The sequence below is a fragment of the Lathamus discolor genome, chromosome 1 (genome assembly GCF_037157495.1).
Source record: "Lathamus discolor isolate bLatDis1 chromosome 1, bLatDis1.hap1, whole genome shotgun sequence".
NCBI lineage: Eukaryota > Metazoa > Chordata > Aves > Psittaciformes > Psittacidae > Lathamus > Lathamus discolor.
In genome coordinates this window covers 115981293-115998290 of record NC_088884.1, presented here as the reverse complement: position 1 = coordinate 115998290, position 16998 = coordinate 115981293, and the positions used below count along the sequence as shown (strand labels likewise).

Sequence of the window (16998 nt, the reverse complement as noted above, 5' to 3'; positions counted from 1 at the left end):
TATATGTGAATCATAGTTGCTATAGTCACTCTTCTTATTTTCATGTAAGCTAAATATTATGATTTTTCATTCACATATAATAACCCTAATTTCAAACAAAAAGTCCTCCTCAGTCTTAGTTTTGAAAAGAATATTTACTATTATCACAGTAAATTCAGGTCCAGGTATTAATGATAGGCTCCCAGTGGTAATACTTTATAGCAAGATATTCTCCAGAATAGAATGAACCCAAATTATCTCAACTACCTGTTATTTGGCCCAGTTGCATATTTAGAATCCTTTAAATAATAGCCAATAACTTATGCAACTTGAACACATACATTTTGTACACAAAGCATGGTTACTTCTTTGTACACATATACTTGTGTTGTCTATCTTCTTGCCAAATGATGTAGATACTTAATGTCTGTGTAAATTTAAAACAAAATTCCAGAGCAGTTGGACAAATTAAGCGAAGAGACAATCCCTGGAGAACCATTAACTAGGGATGATGAGCTCCAGTTTTAGCCAACAGTAGCTGAAGGCTGGGCAAATATACTGATGGGGTGTTTACTTTCTCATTATCCTGTGTCCTGGGCTTTCTCTGGATCTCGTTGCTGAAACAGTACATTTTAAGTCAAGCAAGGGCAGCCCCAGTTTATATCAAAAAAATCCATTTAGAAAATCTACTGAAACTAGTATGCTATCATGCATTATCTAAAATATCTGACACTTGGATGATTCCTGATTACCTTGTATGTTCATGAAATTATAAGATTCCATTTGTACTTTGAAGGAAGGAATATTTCAGATTCAGTTGGTAAATTTAATGTAAATTTGAAAAGTAAGCCCTGTCTGATAGTATTCTCCAAGTACTAAAGATCATGTATGAAAACATTTATCTTGGACCCAAGGTTTGTTATATTTTACAAGTCAGTGGCATACAAATAGAGAAGGTAAAATACCCCCCTCCACATGAGTCCAAAATTCCCCAGGCTTTTGTAGTTTGATGCATAAACTGAACTACGGTGAAGTTGAGGGCAGGTGTACAGTTCAGTTGTTAGCATATGGCCATCTAGACCCTTTGACTTTATTGTGCACATTAAATAAGCATGTTCATGAGTTAATTTTAAGCAGATGAGTTTGTAGCATAAAATGTACATGACTTGGAAAATACGGCCATAAATGTCTAAAATGCCTGTTTCGAAGATTGCAATGAAATGGGTTTTGTTAGTAACTGATGAAAGCAGGCTGTTCTTGATATAAATTCATTTAAATATTCTGGAGAGTTTGCAGTCAGAAGATGATTTTGCATTTTTACTGGCTTCATTAAACATCATCTTCAATGGGAATCATAAATATTTTCCAGATTGATAGTTCTACTCTCTACAATGTAAACACTCTGCTTGGTGTTAAGCCCTTTCAGTGTTGAATAAGAAACTTGCCTTCAGCACTGATAAATATTTTCTAGTTTGGAAGCTGATTAGACTGGTTAATAGAGGTATTATTTTGACACATTACCTCATGATAGATATTTGGACTACACTCTTTTGATTCTGACCTGTTTGGTTTGATTTTGTTGGGTTTTGGGTTTTTGTTTTTTTTCCCCATGGTTGTTTAAATCCTCACCTTTCTGTTTCCTTGCATATTTGGCAGTTGTTTATCTGTGCAAAACCCAGTCACCCAGATGCTTGCACTCATCTTCTGCATGTTTCCATGCACAGAAGGGAAAGAAGTGGCAAGAGCCACATGTTTTCAACATGATAGTGCTCTAGAAAGATCTAAGACCACAAGCAATTTTAGACATATTTTTAACATACAGGTCATACTAGAGTCCTAGCTGATCAATTCTGGACATTCAGCTTACTTCATTGCCTATAAGTTATCCTTTGTGATGATCTTTGTCACACTCTTTGCATTTTTGCACTTCTTTTCTTCCTTTTTTTCCTCCCTTCTCTTTTCTTCCTTACTTCCGTGTCATTTTTATATAACTGCTTTTTCTAGCTGGAGTGGAGTTGCACAGACAAGGCAGAATTTTGCAGCTGTGTTGCATCTCTTGACAAGTCCATCACTTACACAGAGACTGGAGCTTGAATTTTGTATCAAACTCTCCTCTGTGTCTAAGACTTGTGTGCTGCTGGGGAATGCAAGCAAACAGGTAGGCAGCTAATGATCACATCAGATGCTGTGTCTTTTCTCCCTTGTAGCAAAGAATGCTTTTTGTTGCACCAGTACTTAAAACTGGCAGTACCCCAACAAAATCTCCAGCAGGCCTTTTCACTCTATGGTAATCATCAGCCAGCTTTGACTGGAGAGCCTGAGGAATTGAGTTAATCTCAGAATGATATTTCTAAAGAATACGTTTTATATTGACTTATTACAATGCAGTTTCTAGCAGTGGTACATTTTAAAATACCCATATGATGGCTCTGGGGTCTGGTCATGTGTCTCGGTGTTTAAGTAAAACTTCAATCCTCCTTCTTAGAGTTAGATGATAAATCTATCTGTTTGCTTATAAAAATTCAAATCTCTATGTTAGTGAGAAACTAAGCACTTTGAATCTAATTCATTACTTCCTCTGTGAGTACTCCATGAGCTTATTTTAAATAAAACAGCCACAATTGTTAATAAAAAGAGCTAGAAAGAGTATCTTGCATAAGCTGGAAATAGTGATTTGTTCTGGCAGCCATGTGCTGAAATCAAGTGAGTAATGCAGACAAGATGGGGGCATGCCTGTGGTCCCTGATCTGTTCTGTTCACCTGACACTGACAGTCCATATATCCTTGAGTAGGTCAGATCAAACTATTACATTAGTAATAGAGCATATAAATGTAATGTAAAAATGTAATATAAACAAGAAAAGCCCAGAAGTTTATTTTGTGTGGCCATTGAAGCTTTGTCCCAGGTGTAACATGAACAGTGTATTAAAGTCTGCTCACAACTGAGATGAGGAGAGATAACATGCAGCCTGGTTGTTCTCTAGGGAGACAGAGGTGAAAACCTTAGCTTATTTTCTGTGCTTTTCTAAATGAAATCTTAGGAACCCTTGACATCTATGGCTAAAAAGGCGTTTTGTGGCTCCTTGTGGGTATTGAAAACAATAAATGCTGCATAGGCAACGGCATGTAGTGGCATAATCTGAAAGATGAAATTGTTTTTGAGAAAAAATTCAGCAGCTTTTACTGCCACCACTGAAAGATAAATGGCACCTGAAAATAATTTTGTCTTGCTTTTGATGTCTTAGTAATAACAAGGTTTTTAATGCCTTAATAATACAAAGGTAGCCATACTACATCAGTATTTCATCTTGTTTAGCCTGTGCTTAGCTAGTGGGTATGAAGAAAAGAGCACCACAAGAATTATAAGGCAAATAGTGATTTTCCTGTAACTGCAGTAAATCTCATCCCATAAGTCTGATTTATTTTTCTATGGAAGATACCATATTTCAGAATGAAAAAGACTTTACAAGGGCTGTGTCCTTTTGGGCAATTAACAATTTTCATGACTTGTCATACCCTGACTTGGCTATCTAAATGCCCTCTATTCTAGTAAGTAAGAATTTTTGAAAACAGTTTTTTTAATGCTGGTTTGTATTTTTCACTGGAAAGAATGAAAGTGAGGATTTTTCTGTTAGCCAAAGCTGAGATTGTGTTTTCTGCTTTCAGCTCCTGACAACTGGCTGAATCTACACATGCAATGCTGCATTTCTCAGGAATTTTCCATGTCATAGGCAGAGGTGTTGGGAGATAAATACTTATCTCAGGGATGTTTTTCACTGATCATAACTAGCCTGATAGCCTCATATGTATGTTTGAGATTTTTTTAAGCTAGTTGCAACTAATTACTCGTGACTCAATACATATACAAATATGTGTAACAATGTATGCAGCTGGGAAATCTGCAAAAATAAAAAACAACACACTGTCACTGATTTTGGACAATAGGGGGAAGAGCTAAGGCTATATGACTGTAGATACTAATTCATTTATTCATTTTCAAAAGTCCATTTATTGAAAGATAATTTTACATAATAACTTGATAACCATAATTCAATGAAGTTTTGCTTTTGTCACTATCTCATTTGCTCAATTTACTTATTTACCTTCTGCAGAGAATTCCTTCATATCATACAAGTTATAATATCAGCCAGGATATATAAGTCAAATATTTAGTCTAATCCCAACCGGAAACTTCTAATAGCTGGTCATACCCAGTATCAGCCAGCAGTGTTCAGATGTATGTGTATATTGCAATTTTCTTTGTGCAACTTGTAATACTACTGAGCAGCAGAAACTTCTAAATCTAAGTCAGGTTTCATCTAAAGCAACATCTTTCCCTTGATAAACCTTATCTGTTCAGAGTAGTTCTAGAAGGGTAGAGGTTTGGAGTGATTAATCTGCTGAGATATTTTTCCATTCCTGTACTTCTGTTTCTTCTTTGTTGCTCTGTTGCACTTCCCTTCATCTTAAGGAGAAGGCCAAGCTTAAAACCTGACTCAAATGTTTCCACAGGGCTTCAAATGGGGCTTTAACAAATCCTAACCAACTCATGGCAAATTTTAGTATTTCTGTGCACAGTCTTAATATTCAAAATGGCTCTGAGAAGGTGGAAGAATCACTACTTTGCCAAGAGCTCTTGCCAGGAACTAATGTTTTCTGTGTAGATTTGTACACTATATATCTAGCGGGGAAGTAGTGTAATTAAGCTGCAGAAATTAACATCAGGAAGATTTAAAATCTGGGCCCAAGGAGAACTGAAAGTTGAAGAGAAAGAAATAACCAGGTCTTATTTTCAGGTTCTTAAAGGATAAAGCTTACAATACTTTACAAGCGAGATTGCATTGTGTTTGTGCATCTGAATATAGCTTCTGTTGCAAAGAAAATATGTAATGATTAGACTGTTGTGGGCTAGATTTATTAAAGGGATTAGCTTGTGCTCTGGCATATGTGTTTATGTAGCTATATGGGTGATATGTGTATATAGATCTATTCCCACACAGAAGCTTTTTTTTGCTTCAACTTCAGATTGATAGACAACATAGCCCACCAACACAACCTGTAAGAAGAGAGGAAAAAAGAAAAGCTGTTCTTTCCTGTATTCCTCAGTCTATATTATATTCATTAATTATATCTTTTCATTAATAATTACTCTCTCCATGTGTTATGCAGAAACTTTGACTCTCCTTTTATTCCTGATGATAGGGAAGGAGTTCAGACTTTGACACAGTCTTCTGAATGTTTTTTTTTTCTGATAATAGCTGAAGCTGTTATCAATGACATGATGTCTTCTCCAACATGTTATTTTTCAAAGTTTGTAAACTTACAGACTTTGTAACTTCCATACTTTCTTTTTTTTTGAGACAGGACCACAGATGGAATTTGTGAAAGAAAACTGTCTTTAGCTGCAGTGTTCTAGAAATGTCAGTATATCATGTGAGTGATCCTTTGTTCTCAATTTGCTTGTATTTACATCAGATTTTTCCACTCTGCTTTCAATACAGTCTGAGGATATATAATTATTGTGTTAATGGTGACACAGGGATAGTTTATTTAACATCAGTCAATGAAATGCTGAGATTGAAATGGACAGCTGAGATTGGTGGGTAGTGCCAGTGCTTTACCAGGATGACTCTTACTGTGGTGACGCCTCACAGAATCACAGAATCACAGAATCCCAAGGGTTGGAAGGGACCTAAAAAGATCATCTAGTCCAACTCAGGAATCATTCAGTCCAAACATGACTCCTCTTTAAAAGTTCTCCCTTACTATTCTTCCATTTCTACTTTGCTTTACAGAAGATATCCTCCTAACCTGTGTTTGCATTCTCAGAAGCTTATTTTTTTTTTTTTTTTTTCAAAAAGAATGTGGCTATAGCCATCTATTGAAGGATTGCTCCCTAGTGGCTTATCTAATAAAATGTTTTTTCTGGAAATGTCACATATAAATAAAGGCCAAAGATCATTTGGCATCTCTGCCAGACCCCCTCCATCATGCTACACTTACTGTCACAAGACATTTGGTTTCATAAGGGAGAAGCTGTGCCAAGTATTCCTAACAGAAAATGAGTACCAGTCAAAACTGCTTTGGCTTTGACTGCAAAACCTGCAATTTGGGACAGTGTAATAAAAAACATCCAAATATGCATCTGAAGTCAGCAAACCAGTATTGCTCCCATGCTGTTTGTGGAATGGGTGGGCTTTCCTTCAGATTACCAGCGCTCTATTTATGTTACTCTCCTTGCATTTGCCAGGGGTCCTGTGCAGTGGTGACCTCTGCTACTGGAAGTCAGCATATGAGCTTCTGCTGTGGCTATAGCCATAGTCTCCTAACATGGGATGGCTGGGAGACTGCTGCATCAAGGACACAGGGTTTTTTTCTAATGAAAGGAACACTTGCTTTTTAAAATTATTGGGGTTTATTGAATTATGGAACATAGCAAGGTTGGCATCTTGAGTCACACTTTAATTTTAACCATGATGAGGGAATTATATTGATCGAGTCTAGTCAGCTTGCTTATATATTCTGTGACACATGGAATTATGTGTTATCTGGGCTGGGGTAGATAGGTATGTCACTTTGGGGTCCTTTTCCTTACCCACCTGTTTATACACATACCATGGCAGTTAAACCCCAGGTGTAAAGGCTGGGGCCAGTTCTGCGCAAGCTGTGCCTCAGCTAAAAAAATCCACTGCACAGGCTGGAAGGGCTTACTCTCACTTGTCTGTATGGACAGGCGAGGGTCGAAACAGCAGGTAACAAGGTGCATGGGCAGATCCAACCTTGCGTGCGGGTGGACCAGCGCATGGGTCGCTCGAGATTGCTCAGGAGATGACAGTCCTGGTCAGACATTTCCTGATAGCCTAAGTACCCTTTTTCCATCCATATTTGCATATCGCACATGCCCTTGGTCATCATGCTTGTAGTAAGCGTGGGTAAAGCCCTTACTAAATCTTCGCTCATGAAGCCAACACATCAATCAATCAATAACATGTGAAGACAACAGATGAATAACATGTTCTTTAGTATAACCATATATTTGCTGTACCTAATTTTTCTTGCTCTTTCCAGGTCTCGAACTCTTTTCTCCCCTTGATTAGTAACCATGGTGCTTGTAATGTGCAGCAATTATATATTGGAATGTATGAGCATAGTGTAATTTATGCACAAGTAATTACTTAAATGACTCTTCATTATATTGCAATCAAATCCTAGATGCTCTGGTATAGATGTTACATATCTGATCTCAGCATGCTACTTAAAGTCTTCTGAGTCCAATTCTGAGATGATGTAAATCAGTGCAGCTCATCTACGCAGCTCCAGTGCTTTGAGAAGGGCTGCACAAGCTAGCGAAAACTGATTTACAGCTATAAAAGAAAAGAAATTGAACCTAAAAACTAACACAGAAAGGTAGGTCTGAGTGAGGCAAAAGTGTCTTGAGAACAATAGTCTCCACAGCCTAACAATGACAGCAATTGTATTCTTGCTTCTCTGAAAGCCCGTTGAGATAATTTTCTGCATTGTTACTTTAGCCACTGAGTTAACCATAAAGTGGTGAGTGATACTTTTGTCAATTTAAACCGTATTGGGTGTTTGCGTTGTTTGGTGGGGAGGAGGGATTGCTGGCTGGCAGAAGACCTTAGCTGTGTGGTAGTCCCAATTTATTTTTCTATCTTGTTTAAGCTATATAATAGCAAAGTTGCCTTTGACTGTTCTCTCGGCAATTTTAGGCAAATCTGAGAATAGCTCATTTGGAGGACTGCAATATGAGATGTGTAACTGATGCTTCAACATGTCCTAATGAAATTAGCATGTCTACATCATATTGTAGGGTAATGATGAGCATTTGTAGAGATAGATGCTTTAATTCAAAGCATTATAATTGATTGCACTCTGAGTAATGTGGAGACTCAACCTCATTTCCTCTGTAATTCAGAGTTAAATCTAAAAATGCCTGAATCTTCTGATGATGCACAGAAAGGTTACTGTCCACCATGAAGGTTTTGTGCAGGCAATATTTCTGCATTTTACACTGCATAGCTATATTTTCTGTGGTTTGAGAGAGTACAAGGAAAACCCTCTTTGCCGATTCCAGGTTTCATTATATTCAGAGATTTGCATAGAGCACATTTGGTTCAATCAAGTCTAAGGAAATTAATTCCAGGAAAGTCTAAAAATCTCTCAGCTATGGTATTTAACGTGGCCAGCAGGAAGTGCCTGTGAGAATCCATCCATCTTTCTGGTTCAACTGCTTTGTCATTAGATAAACAGCATGGTATCTGTGTTTCACAAAAGTATTTCTTCCAGCAAGAAACTGTTTCCTGCTTTGTATGAAATGGTTCAGTGCTAAATGTCATTATGTCTTCGCAATTCCACCTTCTGCCCTCCTTTCTATTTATTATGAGACAATAGCAAACTGATCTCAATTTGTGTGTGAAGAGGTGATACCACATGTGAAACATTTTAATGTGTACCCTCGGCTAAATTTGTTTATATTAGAACTGCTACTTCTTTGATTTGATTTTATTAGTTGTCTAGTCCGTGGGAGAATACTCAGGTTTTATTTACCTATTAGCATGCATGTGGACTTCACTTCTAAGCTATAGCTGCATTTTGCTCTGTGTCTAAATAATAAATTTAAACTAGGTGCTGACAGAAACATACTGTTCATAAAAGTTTACTTTCAATTCGTACATTGAGACTACCAAAACAGGCATAAAAAATGAGAGGTTTGATAAGATACTTGGTTTATTTCCATTACCCTCTACTTTCAGGATGTTTTCTGTATCAAATATCTTGTTTACATACAGAACATTAGTGTACTGTTTCCCATTACTGAATCTTAGAGGACTGGTTTGGTAAATGAGCTTTTGTTCTATGAAAACGCTTTAATTGCTGGTAAATGAGCTGCTAACCTTCTGTTCATCAGAGAGGACCTGTAGTCAAAAACTGTTGTGGTCTAAAAGAGACTGTGTAAAAATGGCATCAGAGTGCCATGCATCTTTAGCAAAACTTCAGCAGCAATTTTAATGATGACTGGAGAGACAGTACTGCCACAGTAGTGTAGTGCTGCAGTTGGGATACTAACCCCAAATTTACATATTTCATTTCAAAAACAAAGCTTTATATGAGGAAAGGCACTTGCTATTATTTCATTATCATGACTTTTAGATTATCTCGAGTCTTTACTTAAATTTGGATGCAGAGATCTGAAAGGTAGGTTACCCAGAATTGGTGACTAGCTTGAATTATAAAAACATAGATTTTAATTCTTCAAGAAAGGATGTGCATCACATACATGACGTTTGAAAACTGTTTCCCTTTTTTACAACACACAATCTTACAGTTTCGGACTTTACAAGGTTTATTTAGGTAAAGGATTATCGATTTGTCACTAGTTCGGAGCATATCTAGCACATATTACGACACTTGGAAAGAGAGTGCTTATCTGAGGCCAATATTTTTTCAGTTTGGAGGATGTATCTTTCTAGTAAATGAATATACGATCACCTCTTGTGGGACTACTAGGTCATTATTTTCGCCTGCCAAGAAAGCAGATTTCCATAGCCTTTAGCCTGAAGTAGCTGGCATGTTGACGGATGAAGGCCACACCTCTGACTTTGCTATTTTCCTTGTGATAGTTAAATGAAAGCTAATATGGGGTTGTTTTCCTGGGTAAAACCATGCTGTCATGTACATTGATCAACTAAGACTGTTATGTGCTGAAAGGTATTAAAAAAAACAGCTGTACAACAGATGTATGTTCCCATACAAATGCACTTGGTGAGAAGTGATCATTCAGGAAAGCAGACTACAGTGGCACAATTGCTGCTCACAGCCATTTCTCTTCTAAATATACATCATCGAGGCCAAAGTGTCCCTTTTCCTTTCCTTTTCTTTTACTTTATTTTTTGGATTACCTATTTTGCTAAAAGAAAAAAAATAATTTGAAAGAAGAACAGCCTTAAAAAAGGGTATATTTTTAGGTTATTTTGAAACTTGAAACTGGATTAGAAATACATAAACCATGAAAATTAGTCCATTGAATGTGTGCCTGGGGTCAAACTTGTGAGTATTGAAAAAGCATATATTAGCTTTAATTGCATCCCAGCTGAGCTCTGTGGTGGGGGGGGTGTGTGGTGGAATGGGGGCAGAAAGCAGTATTCTTTTGTTAAAAATTACATAAAAATACAGCACCTTCACAGTCTTTGTTTTGGATATGGGCTAGCTGTTGTTTTTTTTTTAGTCCTACCTTTCATTCTTATGTGATGCTCCTGTGTAGTAAATAGGTCACATTTCTAAATACTCATGTGAGTGTAGGTATTGGTGTTTCAGATCTGCTGTGTCACCATTATTTCCCTTTACTTTGTGGTAAATGATGAAGATATTTAAGTCTATAATAATAATAATGCTATGTATTTAGAACCAGTGACTTTTTATTGATGATAAAATACACAAGTAAAAAGACCTTCTGTGCTTATGAGGAAAATCTGAGCTGAAGATTTCTTTGTGAAGTTTGTAATTTTGGGCATTTTTGTCTCTACTTTAAAGTTGTGCTCTTTCTGGACTCTTGCTTTTTAATCTTGGCAAGAAATAAACCGTTTCTTCTGGGTTAAGTATGTAATTGTATCTTTTACTGAAGCCTTCAGGAGTTTCATTTATTTACTTATGGAAAGTGTCTGTCATTAATTTACCCTTGTCTGAGAGACAGTGGATGTTTCATCAAGTAAAGCCCAAGAGTCTGTGGAGGATGAGAATGAAAAGAAACAACATCATGAGCTCCTTTGTACTATATTTTGCCAGTCGAGTAGTTACTTTCAGAAGTCACCATATTGAACTGGAAAGAGCAATGAATTTCCATTCTTTTTTAGAGATGAAAAGACGGAGGAAAGAAAACCTTTCATGTTATCATGAGCTGTCATTAGTCAAGATAAATTTTGTACTAAGGAACACATATATGAGTGACATGATTTGGGTACTTTCAATGTTTTTGAGAAAGATTATCTGAAATATGTAACTAATTAAAACTGAAGAATGTAATGATTAGATTTAATTAAGCAAAACTGCATCCAGTTTTGACAACCTGCAAAACCAGGTTCTCACAAATTACGATTTTTGTGTTACTTTATTTCAGTTCACAAACTGGCAAATTGACTACAGAAATAATTTGCATTGACATTAGAAACCAATTAAACATTACCAGTAATTTCACATTAAACAAACCATATTTGACAAACTGACAAATTATAACTCTAAGGCCAAAATTTACACGGCTACATTGATTTTGACAGAGCAAGCATCTAAATTATTCTTTTTTTTTAATCTACCCCATAGTTCTTTTATTTGAAAGTTGTATAGAATTAGCATTTACTTTTATTTCTTACTTATTAAAAAGCTTGTGTTAAAGTGCTGAGGTCTTGAAAAGGTCTCTTGAGATCAGGGTTTGTGTTTTAATTCATAACTACTAAATTATTCTTGAAGTGTTAGGGTTTCAGGTGTTAGGGTTTCAGGTATTATCACAGTAACACATCCTTGTCCCAGAGGACCCACAGTTGGTATGTTATGATCCGTTTTAGGTATCCATCATAATCTTTGTTTTCTAGAGATACAGTGTTGGCTTAGCCTTCTACTGTAGCAGTGTGAAACCTACAGAGATGGCAAAAAAAGAGAAAATATTTGAATGACTTTATCAACATTAACCCTAATAATGCGATTCAGCAAGTTATTTTCTGTAGCCCTGAGCTTCACGAGGAAGCTCGTGGAAACAATGAGAAACACACAGAGCTCTTCAGGATCTTGAATTACACCAGGGATAACAGTTATTTCTTGAAAACGTGATTCTGCTTATTTAACTGTAAAAAGCTTCACTTCATGACTACAGGAAGTATTACTCTAATTTGCTGCGTGAAGTTGTGTGCCCTGTCTTCTAAGGTATCAGAAAAAGAACTGGTATTTCAGAGCTGTTCTGTTCTCTTAAGTAATATCAGACTTTGCAAAAACAACCTTCTTCCCATAGAATTCTCAGACAATAGTGTTTTCTATTATGCTGATAAAAACACATACTGGGGCTAGGACCAAGTGAGGCAGAATGTTGCAAGGCTGTTAGTAGCTCTAGAAAAGCCAAGTAACAGTCGTCTTGGCATAAGAAATAAGCTATCAAAGGGAGAATAAAAAAGCTGGGGCTTCTTGGAGAAGAAAATGCTGTGCTGAGGATATGACTGAGATGAACAAAATCATAAAGTAGAACAGGACTGCATGTGCCAAAACTATGAGAAAACCATTTACAATGTAGAAGATAAAGTACATGTTTCGTTTGTTTTCTTTAATAATGGTATTAAACTTCTGGAATTTGTTGCCAAAGCAGAAAATGCAGACAGACAAGAGTGGGAGGTTCACAGAGATTAGTCAGACCTGTGGGCAGAAAGTTCATAGCAGACATCATGGAGAATTGGGTAGGGAAGACTTTTCCATCCAGCATTCCTGGGTGAGTGACAGGAGTTGCCTGGGAAAGGGCAAACTACAGATAATCTGCTCCCAAATAGTTTTTTACTACTGCCTTGGTTAGAGAGACAGGGTAGATCAGTGTACTTGGTTTCATTTGTGGTAGGGCTATCACGGGTCAAAAGAGAAGGCCCAACAGGATATTTCTTACCCTCTTGAGTAAATCTGCAAAATATCCACAGTGTAGTAGGAGTTGCTGAATTTGAAAGATAATTTTTTTTGAGCTATTTGCCTGTCTCATGGTTTTCTTTCGCCATTATCACTTTTAACATGTGCTCTCTTCTCATACATAAACCAAAAGCAACATCTCCAGCAGACTTCATTCACTCACTCACTTCCCCCCCACTTTTTCCTTGTGTATGTTTACCCAGTTATAGTGCTGTAACATAAGGGAATGTGTATTGCATAAACGTGTATTTGAATCTTGCGCGATTCTGAATCACTTCATAATCTTGTGGTAAAATCTGTGCAGCATTATTCCAGACAAATCATAAACTCCAGAAGTCCTGCCTGCTGTGAACCCAGCACTGAACATTGTACCAGGTTGTATGTTGTCCATCTAGCTGTTTAATATGGCTGGACAGTAGCTTTGGAGGAAACCCAAACCCCATCCATTTAATTATGTTTTCCCCTATTCTTGCTGTTACTGACTTCCAATATGAAATGTATTCTTCAGTTAGAAATGCAAGTGGATGTTAGATATGGTTCTCTGGTGATATGATTATGGAAATAACAAAAGCTAGTCTACACCTACACTCCACTGTGGTAGTCATATCCTGGTAACACAGTGCAGTTAATGGGCTTCTGCTGACTGAAAGTCTCTGCATAGTTTTCCTTCAACTCTGCAGGAAAGTTCAAATGAGCCAAATGCACAGCTTTGGTAGACAAGTAATAAGATAAAGGATTTGGATTCTATGTAGGTGCTTTAAGATTTGGGGAATGGTAATTCAAGACGCATTATGCAGTTCAGTTTGCATTGACCAGTGCTTGCAGAATATTGTTTATCCAAAATCATTACTAGTGAGGGGAGAAAAACTTCAGGATGACATGATTAAAAGATACCTTGCTACAAAATTAAATATGCACCTGTTCCTAATTCTAAGATCTAGAGAGGAATTCCATGGATAGGAGAAATAACAAAGAATAAGCAAATAGCTTAAAAGCTAAATTAAATGAAGTTTAATGAATCGTTCAGAAGCACAGTGTAGTTAGTAAAAGACATGATCTTATCAAAGATCAAATCGTTTAGTGGGTAAATGACAAGTTTACGGCTTGCATCAGGTAGGCAAGACTGCATTCATCTATATAACTCAGTGCTGCTCTTATTTCCGTCTCTGTATATTTGTCAGGAGGGCGTAGAGAGAAGAATTGTTTTATTGAGTTGTTGAGTGAAGCCCTTGCTCACTGAAGTTATTTCATTCAGAGCTAATATAAGTGAGAAGCAAGTTTTATAGTATGTCTTTTGTATCATTGGATAAATACTGTGTATGTGTTCCCAGAATGTTCTTGTAGACTAGAATGCTAAACTTCTTCCTTCAAATACAGTGATAGAGGTGTGTTTTTTGTACTGCAGGCAAACCCAAAGATTTTTCCAGCAACCTAAAAATGTTACCAAGTTCATAAATGAGCATGGTATTACTATTCCTCTATCCAATCTAACCAGGATACTTCATGCATAGTGTTAATCTGTGTAAGAAACTGTTAGGCTTGTAGTACAGACAAGGACAAAAATCAGTAAGTGGATATTTTTTTCCATGTGGAATATTGCTTAAGGAGCATGACCCCAAATTTCTGTCTGTGACCTCTAATGCTGTAACCCTGTAAGTGACATTTGCATCTCACGATTGCTTCTATATTTTTGTCTCTTTGTCCTCAAATCTCCATCAAGGATAGAATAAATTGAATATAAAGACTGCACACTGTCAGTATAACATAGTGATGTAAACACAACTTACGTAGTTTTTCTGGGGATAAGCAGTGTTGACGTGGTGTAGGAATTTTGTGAAACATCCTAATCCAGTTCATCCCTGAGCCCCTCTAGAGAGATTACAATATCCCATTAGCTTTACATACTCCCTTTCATTAGGATTAGAGTCACGTTCCTCCAATGAAAAAGAATGGTGTCATGTCATTCATGTTGACATGAGCAACAAATGTGATAGCCAAATAAAGCAGGCAGCAAATACTCAGTGTTCTAAAAAAGAGCTCTGTATAGAAGTTTATTTCTGAGCAACTAAAATCCTACTTAAAATGCATTTAGAGGAAATTAAAATAGAATCTAATCTGGAGCCCACTAAAATTAACAGAAGAGTTTGTGCCTATTGCAGTTCTGTGTGGTAATGGATGCATTCAGAGAAACTATGATCTGCTCACAAATATTTTCCTAAAGAGATGAATAATATGCATTTGCTTTGAATTATTCACTCTGACCCAAGGTTGGGTGATTCTCACGAAACTGTGCATAACAATTATTGGTAGATCCTGAAGGCAGATTTTACTGAGAGATTTCTGAAGAGGTTTTGAAATCATAAATAGTCCCGTAGAGATCAGCTCTTGCATACCTTCACTGACAAGCTAGAAAGCTTTGACAATAGTCAGAACTAATTAAAGGCATAATTACTGATGAATGGCAAGACATTTCATTTACAATTTAAACTATGTTTCCTACATCAGCCTGAATATTTTAACTGTTACAGAGAATTTAATAAAGAATTAAATCCCTCCTGACAGATTCTAGAGAATCGTAAAAAGAATCTGTAGAAAGTTTATCACAATTTAATCATTCAGTTCTGGTGCCTGTAAAAGCTTTTTTGCCTCTCCACAGAACCCTGCTGTTTTATTATAGGACTATTTCATATGGCATTCATCAGCTAAATTTAAAGTAAATGTTCAAGTACAATACCAAATGGACTACTGTAAAAAAGTGAAAAAAAAGCTGTACAAATAGGAATATTTGTAGGAGAAGGACCTGAGGAGAATAACTTGGGGGTGTTGGTTGACACGAAGCTCAACATGACTTGGCAGTGTGTGCTTACAGTCCAGAAAGACAACTGTATGCAGGGCTGCACCAAAAGGAATGTTGCCAGCAGGTTGAGGGAGGTAGTCTTCCACCTCTATTCTGCTCTCATGAGACTCCACTTGCAGTACTGCATTCAGCTCTGGGGATCTAACACAAGAGGGATGTGGAGTCCAGAGAAAGGCCACAAAGATGATTAGAGGGCTGGAGCACCTCTCCTATGAAGACAGACAGAGACAGTTGGAGTTGTTCAGCCTGGAGAAGAGAAGGCTCCACGGAGTCCTTATAGCAGCCTTCCAGTACCTAAAGGGAGCCTACAAGAAAGCTGGAGAGGAGCTTTTTATAAGAGCAAGTAGTGTCAAGACAAGGGGGAATGGCTTTAAACTGAGAGAGGGTAGATCCAGATTAGATATTAGGAAGAAGTTCTTCACTGTGGGGGTGGTGAGACACTGGAACAGGTTGCCCAGAGTAGTTGTGGATGCCCCATCCCTGGAAGTGTTTAAGGCCAGGTTGGATGGGGCTTCGATCTCTCTGGTCTAGTGGAATGTGTCCTTGCACCGATCATTTTAGATTTTAGAAATCATTATGTTTACTTCACAGGTAAATGATATTGGAGAAGTTCATATTGCAAAGAGATTCTTTGTGCTGTGTCCTTAAATACGGTATGTCTCTAATCCATTAAAATAATCCAGTACTGCTTCCTATGCTAGTAGAAGCAATACTGGATTATTTTAATGGATAAGAGATAAAAAAGTTTAAAAGAAAATTAAACTGAGACCCGAAAGTAACAATACACCCTACAACAGGGAAAGGGGGAAAAATACAGATTTAAGAAAATTATCTGTAGGTAATACAGTCTGCATAGAATACTACATTGCATAGAATACTACATAGCAGCAGAGAGGAAGCAAGTCTTGATATGGGGTTCTAAATAGACAATTATGCTTATAATCCATTTTAAATTATTTTGGCACAAATTAAAGAAATAATAAAATTGCAGTTGGAGTAATTTGTGCACTTCCAGTGACCTTATAATAAGAAGACATTGCTGAGATTAGGTTGCAGCAGAAACCTCTAATTTACTGTCTGCAAGATGTGAAAGATTAGCCAAATTTGATCTGTGAAGCTCTGGGGTGGCTAGAATAAGGGGGTTATCATCAAGGTGTGTAAAACCCTGCGAGAGAGTGAACAGGATTGATGCTAATATGCTGTTATTAGAGTTAAGTAATTTAAACCATCAAGATGTCTAAGATTTTGTAAAGTGAGAAGAAATCATAAGAAATCGGATCACTTTCTCTATGAAGAGAGCAAGTGAAAAACAGAACCAGTGTTCCGAGTTCAGTAAATTGGCCCAGAAGGGAGCTGAGCAAGATTCTGAAGAAGTTAGCTTATGGACAAAGTTGGGTTTGTGCAGCCTTGTTTTCTACTTACCAAGGTTAAAGCTAGAACTGATGTCCAACCATCACCTTTGCCCAATTGACAGAAACAGCACTTGTACTTGGGGA

General features: G+C 37.0%; 1 protein-coding gene across 5 annotated transcripts in view; it reads left to right on the top strand.

Annotated features, from left to right (window-relative positions):
* Positions 1-16998, top strand: part of GRID2 (glutamate ionotropic receptor delta type subunit 2) — a 744966-nt gene that overhangs the window by 341914 nt on the left and 386054 nt on the right. Inside the window, exon 1 of one of the 5 annotated variants that reach the window (XM_065691890.1) lies at positions 5357-5412. The exons of the other annotated variants lie outside the window; for them this stretch is intronic. The gene's annotated coding sequence lies outside the window, so the exon portion shown is untranslated. Of the gene's footprint in view, positions 1-5356; positions 5413-16998 lie in introns of those variants that run through there. 5 annotated transcript variants of the gene reach the window in all.